Source organism: Pogonomyrmex barbatus, unplaced genomic scaffold (assembly GCF_055798465.1).
Source record: "Pogonomyrmex barbatus isolate J1 unplaced genomic scaffold, ASM5579846v1 scaffold11, whole genome shotgun sequence".
Taxonomy (NCBI): domain Eukaryota; kingdom Metazoa; phylum Arthropoda; class Insecta; order Hymenoptera; family Formicidae; genus Pogonomyrmex; species Pogonomyrmex barbatus.
The window spans coordinates 7,541,513-7,555,083 of record NW_028297107.1 but is presented as its reverse complement, the minus strand read 5'-3'; positions in this window follow the sequence as shown (position 1 = coordinate 7,555,083).

The window sequence follows — 13,571 nt, the reverse complement described above, 5'->3', positions numbered from 1 at the left end:
CAGCACTCGCAGAAATCTAGGGGTTCGGTATATCCGAATTTAATTAAATGAATGCGACAGGATGAGATGATAAATGAGCGTGCCCTCGGGTATCAATTCTTTGCACTGATAACAAAGGACTTCCGCGCTATTAAGAAAACTGCTGGCGGCTGAGTTGTTCACGCGACAATAACCAAAAGCAGTGATGCAGCGTACTAAACTGACGCGATGTCTGAAGGCCGCGCTCGGATGAGTGTGCGAATTGCGTACGGTATCAAATCGAGGAAGGCACATCACGGCGATTAATTAGTAATTTCGGTAAATGCGAGGCGCGTTCGTGCATGTTGCTAGATAATATTTCAGAATATTTTCTGGATTGAGAAATCTGAAACGAACACTGGAAAAGAGCATTCCTCGAGTGAAATCGTCGTACGGAGCAAAACTGTACCCAAAAAAAACAAAGGGTCGGTCGTAAAACCCTTCCGGCCGAGTCGCTTTCCTTATTTTTGTGCGATAGACGGTCACGTTTGCTTACGCAACGAATTCTTTTGTTAAGAAGAAGCGTTGCAGTGGAATATGCACGTAGCATGCAATTTTAATATATCGTTTAATGGAATTATCGCGGGTATGCGCGGCGGGCCTTCTTACACGTGGATCAGCGGAAATTGCATTTAGTTTATCAAATCGGTTCACCTACAGTGACTTAAGATAATCGACGTAGATATTCCTCGAGTGAAATCCGAGGTCGGAATTGAAGATCGCACGTCGAGGAGGTGGGTGCTGGCGGGGCTGGCCGTCCACTCCAGAACTTATCATGCACTAGAAGTTCGTACTCTCCGTCAAATTCTGCTTCCATGCCAATTATCTCGTTGTAGTTGTAGATGGTTGCCACGTGGAGGTCGTACTCGAGATGCCAGATGAAGGTCTTGTGACCGCCACGATTCTTCCTACCTTTCGGCATTCGTGTGAGGCTTCGAATTATTCAAATATTGACGGAGGTAAAACAATAGTTATCGTTCGGCAACGAGTCGATACGCGTTGCGTTTTGACTTATCATAGGAACAATGATATTTATCGCGACCAAGAATTTCGAGTCTCCGTCGTGGTAAGTGCGGATGGACGCACAACACCTGCTCCAGAAGACGCTCGGCGTTCTTGTTCTTTAATCAACGCTAGTTTAGGAATTTATTTATTTATCTCGCGTGAAGCCTCACGAACCTCGCGAACACTTCCAATACGCGTGATTTAAGGCACGGAAATAAAATGAACACGTGGTAGGCTATATTTAATACTTAATATATATTCAAAATATATTCAAAAATAAGTCAAATTACATTCGCGGGTTAATCGGTTCACATACAAATCGGTTCAAATACATTGAGATGCTAATATTATAAAATCGACTTAATTAGGAATTATAGCTAGAAATTGAATTAAAACTAGGAGTTGAATTACGAAATCGGAGATCTTGAGACTGAGACTTGCACGAGTTAGATGCTTGTAGCTTGACGGCGCGAACACAAGTGTGTCGAAGCCTCGGCGAGCGCTGCCGTGCTCCGCGGCGGCGGCACTGTGGCGCAAGATGGCGGATGGCGTGGGTACGCCATCGTACGTGGCGGCGGTGGTGGTGCTGCATTGGATGGGCGTTTCTATGCCATACGTTGGTCGCCCAATCAGAGCCCGAGCGGCAGAGGACTGTTACGTCGCAGGCGAGACGTGTTACGCGTGAGGCGAGTCTGCTCGCGCTGGGCTGCGTGTTAGTTTTTACAGCTAAATTTGACTCGATTATTGATGTTGTAACGTCCGGAGAGCCGCCATATATTTTTTCCTTTTTTTTTCTTCCTATCGCGCATGTAGTATCGCCTTAATATAATTCACCGCCAGGTCTACAACCGAGAACGGCCATTGGCTCTCCTGCCGTTCCGCCTAACATGGCGCGCCTCACCATTATTATGCTACATAGATATAATATTATTTTAATCGCCTTCTTCGATAATTATAGGCATTAACATTTAATAACACATATTCGATTATGCTAACCATTTTCCTAACCATAAACAATAATATTTGATATAATACATGAAAAGTTTTATAATTATACTTTAAATATAATGTTCCTTAAACATACCTAAACATAATACCTATATTAATAATAAGATTATATTAATGACATCAATATTACTAAATTAATCGAGCACAAGATATCAATATTACAATAACGTCTACATCATTGCTACCGCGCATCATCTCCTGTCAGCCGCGTTCTGATTGGCCGACTAATGCACGACATCTAGCTTAGCTACATAACCCGCGCCACGCCAGCGCCACGTGCGTTGGCGTACCTACGCCATCTGCCATCCAGCCCCACGTGCGTTGGCGTACCCACGCCATCCACCATCTTGCGCCACAGCGCCGCCGCAGCACAACACCGCAGTGCCCGCCGAAACACCGCCACTTCAGTCCGCGCCGCCAACCCGTGAAGACACAACTCTTGTGTGCTCCGCACGAGCACCTCGCGACATACTCCGCGTTCAAACTCAATTCTCAAATCGAATTCAAGTTCTAGTTAAGTTAATCAAGTTCTAGTTAAGTATTAATTTTAAACTAAGTAATAGTTAGTGTTAATAATATTACTAGTCTAATGTTAAATCGCGAGTGTATTCTGTTTTATAAAATATATCCAGTTTTGTACAACAACCACGTGCTCCTCTTCTTTATTCCGCACCGTCATCTCGTTAGTAATCGAAAGTGTTCGCGAGGTTCGTGAGGCTTCACGCGTAATAAATAAACTTCCAAACTTGCACATCGTTAATTATAACAAGAACGCCGAGCGTCTCCCGGAGCAGGTGTTGTGCGTCCATCCGCACTTACCACGACGGAGACTCGAAATTCTTGCTCGCGATAAATACAATCATTCTTACGCGAAGCCGAAACGCAACGCGAATTGACTCGCCGCTGAATGATAATCCTTGTTTCACCTTCGCTAATATTTAAGCAATCTGAAGCGTCACACGAATGCCGAAAGGCAGGAAAAATCGCGGCGGTCGCAAGACCTTTATCCGGCATCTCGAATACGATCTCCACGTGGCAACCATCTACAACTACAACAAGATAATTGGCAGGGAAGCAGAATTTGACGGAGAGTACGAACTCCTAGTGCATGATAAGCTCTGGAGTGGACGGCCAGCCCCGCCAGCACCCGCCTCCTCGACGTGCGATCTTCAATTCCGACCTCGGATCTCACTCGAGGAATATCTACGTCGATCATCTTAAGTCACGGTAGGTAAACCGATTTGATAAACTAAATGCAATTTCCGCTGACCCACGTGTAAGAAGGCCCGCCGCGCATACCCGCGATAATTCCATTAAACGATATATTAAAATTGCATGCCACGTGCATATTCCGCTGCAACGCTTCTTCTCAACAAAGGAATTCGTTGCGTAAGCAAACGTGACCGTCTATCGCACAAAAAATAAGAAAAGCGACTCGGCCGGAAGGGTTTTACGACCGACTCTTTGTTTTTTGGGTACAGTTTTTGCACGTACGACGATTTCACTCGAGGAATGCTCTTTTCCAGTGTTCGTTTCAGATTTCTCAATCAGAAAATATTCTGAAATATTATTTAACAACATGCACGAACGCGCCTCGCATTTACCGAAATTACTAATTAATCGCCGTGATGTGCCTTCCTCGATTTAATATCGTACGCAATTCGCACACTCATCCGAGCGCGGTCTTCAGACATCGCGTCAGTTTAGTTACGCTGCATCACTGCTTTCGGTTATCGTCGCGTGAACAACTCAGCCGCCAGCAGTTTTCCTAATAACGCGGAAGTCCTTTGTTATCAGTGCAAGGAATTGATACCCGAGGGCACGCTCACTTATCGTCTCACCCTGTCGCATTCATTTAAATTCGGATATACCAAACCCCTAGATTTCTGCGAGTGCTGTCGCGCTCCTCTTTCAATTATCCGTGAGATAGAGTATTGCGACGAATGCTCTGAGATATACATAGCTGCCCAGCACGTGCTCGGGGAAGAGGGAGAAACTATCGAAAACGTCAAGGGACGTTTTTACATCGACGAGTCAAATCCTGCATCTGACGTCATTATTTCGCGACGTCTATTAAATTTTTCTCTCTCGCTATTTCAACGCGAAGAATAGAGACGATCGGAGTACGCGATACCTCCCCCAGTTCGACTGATTCGTCGCTGGCGATTTACCGCTCGATCGCTTGCCAACCGGCAGACGTGTCCCCCTTGTCCGGTGCTACGCGGCGTACCGCTCCCGCGGACCGTCGCCGCCTGTGACGTAACAATATCATGCAGTCCTATCTCTGCATCTATATCAATGACGGTAGGATTTGGCAGTGCATAAAAAGAAGTATTTTCTTCGCGTAAGTATTCTAAATGCCATAAATGCTTCGGAGCAGGGACCGCAGTCCGTTACCTCACGCCAGAGAGCTAATTTAGTACCGCAAAAATTGCAGAGCCTTTCTTTCTGAGTAGTCCCAACATTAATGTAATGCCTTAAGATAGCTGTAAATTGTGATGGATCATAATTGAGATTATACCGGGATTTGCACTCTAGGCATATGAGATTGACGGAATTTGTATCGGTAGCTATGCCAACAAGACTATACTCGAATTCGACTATACATCGAGAGATACTTATTTGATGATTAAAGACGGCTGAATGTGTTTTCCTTTGACATGAGCTTTCCGATTGTCCTCTGCACATAACGCAATTCACAGATAGAAATTGGAATTCACCTACCTTTCGTTGGCCCGGTTCCTGGATTTGGGCTTTTAATTCTCGTTGTCGGCCTGGCGGGTCTCGGGATGCAAACTAGGATGCGGGGCGTCTGGAGGTGACGTTGCTGGATTCGGGGGACTTGGAGCCCACAGGCTATTTTTGAAATGTCCTTCATATTCTGATTGGTAGATTTCTTCGCACCCAAGCAATTCACTCAAATCACCAGTGAGCGCGGATTTAATTTCATATAGAATTCGACGAATCGCACGCTGACGTCCGGCGCGGTTTTTGCGTTTATTCGGCATCAAGAGTGACCATGAAGGGAGATGTTACTTCCCTTACAAATTACGAATAAAAGATTAAGCTTTCTATCACGATGAGAACCTGTAGCCCTCTGTAGGAAGTAGTGCGGGTGGACGCAACTTGCTAGCCAAGAGGCGGGACAGGTTGTCAGATCTTATAATTTGGCGAATTAAAATGCGTGAGAAGCGATACCTCTCTTGGGGAGTAGTGCGGGTGGACGCACAACTTGCTAGCCAAGAGAGAAAGTACGGCTTCCCGGGTCGCTTATTATTTGGTTAATTTACGCGTGGTCACTCTACCTCGTGAACTCTGTCGATCGTTCGTTTCGCTAGGATGGATGGAGGATTTATTAATTGTTTGACACACATCGATCACTTTTTACTTATATATTGTAAGGTATTCAAATACAAAATTAATTGATACAAAGATTGATTAAATTGTAAAACACATTTAAAATTAGATTTATAACAGCTTGAATTTAAACTGAGTGACGTTAGATTCACTAACACTACGATAGAATTGGAATTGATTTGAGATTGGATTCGTGTTACTTCTTAATACTAGAATTGAAATCGAACTTTCTTAATACTAGAATTGGAATCGAACTTTCTTAATACTAGAATTAGAAGAGGGAGTTCACGGACTGGAGGTCCTCTCCAGTCGGATTCGCGAGATGAACTGCCTACAGTCGGCCGTGCACTGAAGTGCTTCGATTCGGCGGCTCGAAACTGCGGCGACGCTATGCTGGGGTGTGTCTCTATGTGGAAGGCGCTGGTGGTGGGGATGCGGCACTCGCGTGGGAGGCTACAGAATTGGTAAGGGGCGTACCACATCGGCTTTATTCCATGTTACAGAGAAAAATAATAATTTTGAGGTAGAAAAACAAAATTGTTAGTTAATGTACTTATTCCGACGTGACACCCCCCCCCCCTTATAATAGAAATGGAGGGCACTCGTCCGACATTTCTCATCTTAACTCTAAGTACAAAAGGTATAAAAGTATATATCATAAATGATCAAATACTAGTTAAGATACTCAAGATTTAGGAGATACAATTTTTACATTACTTTATACAACGCTTAACTTAGTATTTCTTACATTCGTTCGTTTTCGTGGAGATATTTTCGCAATTCTGTGTACGATTGTTCCGGCACTGTTTTCACTTCACTATCCTTTTCTTGAGGGGTCGGCGCTGATGCTTCTTCTTGCCGTCTTTCTTCCTCGTTCGTTACCTTAGTCTTACTGGATTTTCCCAGGAATAGTAGGAGGTGAGTTACCGATGACCAGATAACTCCGATTAAATGGATACTCCAGCCATAGATCGAGTGTAGAGCATAACCATGGATTATTGTGTCCACTAACAGTTTAATAGTTCTGCCAATTATGAATAATGCCAAGACGCCAGCGCTTGCCGATCCAAACGTGATAAAACCATCCCAAAGTTTTCTGCCTGCGTTCTCTGTGATATGGTCTAGTGAGGCTTCATCCAAGAGGTTAAGCATTGCTACAGATCCCTTGGATATTTCTCGGCCCATTGCGCCACGCGCAATTGTATTAAGCATCGAGGGTTTCTCTACAGGAAACATAATATGATCCCTGAGTCGATCCAGGTCTTCAGATGTGTAGATCCCGCTGGTGGCTAATGCATCAGGGCTCACATATTTCCATGAAGGTTTGGTGAGTGGTTGTATGGTTGGCGGGGGTAGCAATTCTGTTATATTATCTGTCAATCTACCAGGTTTTCTGGTGATATCAATCTTGTAGAGATTGGGTAGCAGCTCGTTGCAATCTTTGGGTGTGCCCGTCTTCGAGAGAATACGAGATCTTGGTTGTAAGTATAGCGAGTGATTTCGATAAGTCACTGGGAGTTCATTGTAGCAATTGTCGGTGCGTCGTAGTTTACAATCCACCGGTATGCATTTTATTATATGAATAACTTCGCCGGCAGTGACTACAGTGTATCCCGGTATTTTCATGATTCTGAATGCCATTTCGTCTGGAGCGATGCTGGATAGTGAGAGGGCGTTTTGCAGGATTTGTTTCTCTAGGACACATTTCTGTTCCATTATATCGTCGTATTCCTTGTATCGTGTTAGTTGTGTTTTAATATGCTTCTCTACGTATACAAACTTGGAGTTAACATATGAGAAAATATCTAGATTGTCTACAGAGGTTAGTTTTAGACTGGAAGGATCTTCCAGGCTGCGTCTCGAAAATGAGAAGTTTGGAGTGTTCCGTGTGGTATAACTTGTATCTGCAAAGATTTGTCTCTGTAGTTTTAGCTAATGCGAAGGTAGTATCCTTGGTGGTCACTGTATACTTCGAATGCTTGCTCGTATTTCTTTGGTGATAATTTCGTTGCTGTACCCTCCTACAAAATATCATATTTGTTGAAATGGCAACCGTCTGTGTAGGGGAGATTCCAAAATGTCTCCGTGCCGTCCCAGTCATTGCAGCCTCCTTGCGCTGATGGACACTAGGTTCCTGAAGGCAGATTTACTTTACTTATCGATCTTTTAAAAGGCATCGTGAACGTGTGTAGAGTTATTTCGACGGCGGCTTGCACCACAACGTTCTCCCAAGTTCCGTTCGTATATTGCGTGCCTGCGCAACGACCATCAGTGAAGGCTTGTCCTGCCAGCGTTACGCTGCGATGGTTGGTGGCATTATTTATTAGCCGGTCAACGAAAGCGGTGCTAATGGCCAAGGATCCGGTTTCGTATATCTTCTAGCAGTTGTATGCTCCAATTTCCTTTACATATTGTTTTCGACTCTCGGTCACTATTGAGACATGTGAGTGCATTCCGCAGTAATATATTGTTCGATCGATCTTAATCTTGCATTGGTATGCATTGTCTCGTATTCGGCTGTCTGGAGTAGTTGTATGTGAACGGACGTTTTGACTGGTTCGATATCTTCCACGTCGCAGTCTCCTACGTCAAGGAGGGAGAGAGTGGTAATGTTGAGTTCTGTTCCGCCACAGTCATATCCCGTGAGGCCGTAAACCGTTGCTAGTAAGAGGATGCAGGCGATAGTAACGATTATCGACATGTTGATTTGTCTGGGGTCCATCGGTAACTAGAGCAGCACACTCCTTACTCCTCGAAGTGCTGTCTGGTGGGGAATCAGCTGTGGTGGGGCTCCGATTCCCCGGTCGCTTTAACTTATCTATGTGTACAACGCGCGTTTTTCCTGACTTTAACGCAATTCTTACGTTATTATTTTTGAAAATCTCTAATATGTTATGCGGGCCAGAATACTGGTCGGACAGTTTATTTTTCCTTGGCTCGTTAAGTAAATATACTTGATCGCCTCTACAAAAGTTTCTCTGCAATGCTCGCTTGTCATAATATTTCTTAGATTTTATTTTAGCATTTATTAAATTACATCTGGCCATTGCCTGAGCCTCGGAAATTTTATTATATAATTCTGTTAGGTAACGCGTATAGCTTTCGTTTTCATTGTCGTCTGGCGCCGGTTCGCTAGTAGGGGTTCTCGCTAACCTACCATAACTAACTCATGGGGAGTGAATAATGTCCCTTCATGTACGCTGGTGTTATATGAGAAGTTTGCTAGCCTAAGATGACAATCCCAGTCGCTGTGTTTATTTACAAATTGTTTTAAGTATTCCCATAGAACTTGATGGGATCGCTCGATGGAGCCGTTCGATTGCGGTCGGTACGCTGCGGTTTTATAATGTTTTATTCGGAATTTCCGTGCAATATTTCGCATTAGATTATTAAGGAAATGTGTCCCCTGGACTGTCAGTAGAGCTTTCGGGGCGCCATGAATACATATGAACTCGTTAGTAAATGCTTCGGCTATGTCGATTGCCGCGGGGTTTCTTAAAGGAACAGCTATTGAATATTTTGTCAACAGATCTTGAATAGTTAGAATATAAGCGTTTCCGGCGGAGGTTGTCGGTAACGGTTCCATAATATCCATAGAAACTTTATCAAATGCCCTATCGGGTGTATCCGTTAGGATCATCGGTTGTCTCGGTTTTATTCGGACTAGTTTCTTTATGTGGCATTCCCGACAGTTGTTTATTACATTCTGTATATCCCGTTTTATGCCGGGCCAGTGATATCGCGTTTTTAGTCGATTATACGTTTTAGTTATGCCTTTGTGTCCGCCCATTGCAGAGGCGTGGCACTCTTTAATTATCTCGTCGCGGTTTTCGTTATTAGGTATACTGGTTAAGTTATTGCAAATTGTGATTTTTGTCTCTTCGTTCCAGAAAATATCCCTGAGCATTCTATATATTATTTTCCATTCTATCGTGCCTATACTACTTTTACAGATTGATAATGTCGCTAAGTCTAATTCTCGAGTTGCGTTGACTAACGAGCCTATTGCAGTTCGGAGGGCTTGCATCTCTATTAGCGAAGAAGTTCCCCTACCTTGTTCAATTACCATGGCGATTATGTAACGTTTTTTATCACGTATTACTTTTATTTTTCCTATCGATAATTCATCTATGGAGGGATATCTGTTATTTTCCTTTAGATCGAGTGCTCCCTTGTCACCGGTTTGTGAAACGAATATCGCCAAATTATCTTTTCTCCGTGACAATCGTTCGTTTGTTTCGTTTAGAAATCGTCTCTTAAGTTCGAAGGGGGTGTTGACTCTGTCTACCAGCGGTTCGTTTTCAGAGTCGTCGTCGGAGCCTGTCTCGTCATGGTCGTCATTGTCTGAATCTAGTTCCGTGCTTTCCTTATCGCTCAGTGGAATGTCGGCATGTGATCCGCTCGACTCTTGAGAGTTATCCTTGTTTATGTTACTGAAAAGGGATTCGTCTGAATCGTCATTGAGCGGGGTCGCATGTTTCTGCGGTCGGACTGGGAGAATCGGGTTACGGGAGAGCGCATCAGCGTTGCTATTTATCTTTCCTGCTTTATAGATTACCTCATATTCATATTCAGCTAACTTAAGATGTCATCAAACGCGAGGTCGGATCTTTTACCGAATGAAGCCAAGTCAATGGTTTATAATCAGTGACTAGTTTAAACTTTTGCTCGTATAAGTAAGGGCGGAAATGATTTACGCAGTATACTATTGCCAGCAACTCCTTCTCGATAGTTGAATAATTCTGTTCGGCGGTATTCAGTATTCGCGACACATAGGCTATAGGTACATCTTTTCCTATTTCGCCTTGACTGAGTACGCCTCCTACAGCGCTTTTGGAAGCATCGGTCGTGACAATGAACGGGCGCGTGAAATCAAGGTATTATAACAGCGGTTCGGTACACAGAGCTGTTTTTAGACAATCAAAAGCGCGTTCCTGCGACTCCAGCCATTGAAAAGGTGTCTTTCTTCAACAATTGAGTGAGCGGTTTCGCTATCTTAGAAAAGTCAGGGATAAATCGCCTGTAATAGCCAGCAAGGTCCAGAAATTGTTTAATGTTTTTAACGTTGGCGGGCCGCGGAAATCTTTCTACCGCCTTTATTTTCTCGGGGTCAGGACGTACCCCGTCCTTTGTGATTACATGTCCAAGATATGTCACCTCCTTCCGTAAGAATTCACACTTGTCTGGCTGTAATCGCAGTCTCGCCGTTCGCAGTCTATTTGCCAACTTATTAAATTTAGCTTCGTGTTTCTTCAGGGAACTAGCATATATTACGATGTCGTCGAGATAAATGAATAATTCTACTCCTTGGAGTCCAGTCAGCACTTGATCCATAAGCCTTTGGAAAGTCGCGAGAGCGTTTTTTAATCCAAACGGCATTCGTTTGAAATGATAGTGCCCATAGGGCGTAGAAAAGGCTGTTTTCGGTGCGTCGGCCTCGTGCATGGGAATCTGATGGAAACCGGACGCCAAGTCAAATATACTAAAATACTTAGCGCTGCCTAATTGATCTAGTATTTCTTCGATATTAGGCAGGGGGTACGCGTCCCCTATAGTTTTTTCATTTAACGCTCTGAAATCGATAACCATCCTCTATTGTTTATTGCCTTTGGAGTCTGGTTTCTTGGGCACTATCCACAAAGGAGAATTGTAAGGAGATTTTGAAAGTGTAATCACATCATTTGCCAACAGTTTATCGACTTGTCGCGTAATTTCTTTCTTATGGATAGGGGGATAGCGATACTGCTTAGTGTTTATCGGTTGTTCGTCGCGGGTAACTATGCAGTGCGAACATACGTCTGTGTGATCTAAAGAGTCTCCTGGCACTTGGAAAAGATCTACGTTGTTTTTTATTAGACTTTTGACATGGCTTGCTTCAAATTCGTTCAAATGTTCTAAGCGGAGTAGTTTCTCGATATTGGCAATTCTATCGTAAAATTCGTGGCTTCTACTGAATTGATTTGGGAGCGCCGCGCGGTGGGTCTAGCTTCCTCCGCGCGTTTGTTAGACAATAATTCGAGTGCTTGTAACTCGATTGTAGGGATCGGCACTTCGCGGTCTGTGTTTCCCGTATTAATCGCATGGAGGTAGGCTCTGCCACAACGATTCGTAACAATTGTCTCGCCTATATATATTTCTGGTTCTGTCGCGATGCGAGGGACATAGCCTATTTGCATATCATGATTTAATATGTTCACATAGAAAGCAGCGCGGGATTGCGCTGGGATTACTATCGATTCGTGTTGCGAAAAGGACAAGGGGATCCCTTGCCATATTACGACTTTCTTTGCGAAATCTATCGTGGTGTTATCGCGTAGGAATTCGGATCCTAGGATCCCTTCCTGTTCTATTGGAAAGTCGTTCGGCACAAGATGTAATTTAATTTTGTTTCCGAGAAATGTATTGATTGACCCCAAAATGGGAATGGTACCTTCTGTTATGCCACTAAGGAACAGCAGGTCATGTTTGATTACTTCTGTCTCACCCTGTACATTACGTTTCTTTATTAAATTGGGGGCGGCCCCGGTGTCTATCATAAATCTTACTCGGAGTAACAACCCGTCGATAGATATGCTTACCGTTGGCGCGTGACTGAATTCGTTAGGATTTAAAGTGGCTATTCTGATTTTTTATTGTTCGCGCTTGTTGTGTTTTCCGTCGGATTTATTAAGTTTATTGGACGCGTTGGTCGCGGCTGATCCGCCCTCGTCGCGTCCTGTCTGCGGGGCGAATCGTTCGCGTTTCCCGACTGGCGCTCGTTATAGTATTGCCTTTTTCTACATTCGTCGATTTCGTGCCCCGGGTTTTTGCAGTATCTGCACCATTTAGTTTGTCGTTGATTTTCAACGACGCGCGAGTTCTCATTGCTTCGCTGAAACGAGCCCTATCGGCATACATCGGACGGGCGGCGCGGCTATGTAGGAATTGTTTGTATTAGATTGTGATATCACGGACGGTGTATCCGCATACGCCCTTCTGGAATTGTTTTCTCCGCGACGCGGTGGGTCTGGGTATCGTTGCACGTTATCTTGCTGTGTACGGGAAGTGTGGTGCCCGGATGTTTGTCGCGGTATCGGAGATATGCGAGCGCTAATCTGTCCGGTTGGTTATCATATCGTTTTTCTAAATGGGAAGTGTAGTGTCCGAATGTTTGTCGCGGTATCGGCGATAAGCGAGTGCTACCGAGCCTTCCGGCCGATTACCATATCGTTGTTTTTCTAATTCTTCCCTCTTGGCGATTGCCTTGGCGGCGGCAAAAGCATCGGACGGACAATGGTAATGCTCGGGTTTGAGTTGTAATCTGTATACCGTTGGGAGTCCCTCACAAAAACTCTGAGCGGTGAGGTCATCAATGTCCCTTGTTGTCTGATTATCGAGAAAGCCCCGAGCACGACATTCTCCGTCTCGGATGGCCGCACGTAATTCTTTGACGTGGTCTATGTAATCGAGAATATGTTCACGAGCTCTCAAGTGTATCACGGTTAATTCTTCTCTGTACTGCGCGACTGTTTTAAATGACCCAAACGTTCCTACCAAAAGATCGGATAATTGAGTTACCGAATCGCACGCCTCGTCTGCTACTGCCGAATGCGCTCAGCCGCGAAGTTTTGCTATCAAAAGACGCGTCAGCGATTTTTCGTAACTAGCAGGAAGTATATCGCGGGCTTGACGGCATGCGCTTAAGAATTTCGAAAGGGGAATATTATATCCATCGAAATATGGTACAAATTCGGTCGCCTCTTGGTACGTAATTTTAGGAGCAGGCGGAAGCTCAGATATCGAATCATTCAGTTCGCTTATCAATACGGGCAGTTCTGAAAAACGTTGCCCCGACGGGCATTCTGCAGGTTCACGGCGTGTATCTACTTCTCGTCGTAATGAATTGAGATCGCCTCGTAAAATAGTAAGAGCTTCCATCATTTCGCGGAGCATCATGTTACTATTCTCGGCTTTGCACCTCTCTTTACGCAATGCGCGGAGTTCCGCTTGGCATTCTGCTCGCTCGCGAACCAGAGCCTCTGAATCGGCTTGTAATTTAGTGCTGGTTTCTTCCTGCGCGACGCAAACGCACTGCAGCTCCTCTTCCGAAAGAGGTTTCCTTGCGCCTTGTCGCGTATTCATATCGCTTTTCGCGGGCTTGACAGGTGTCCGTTGCATTAATAATTAAAGTGAGAAGTAACTGC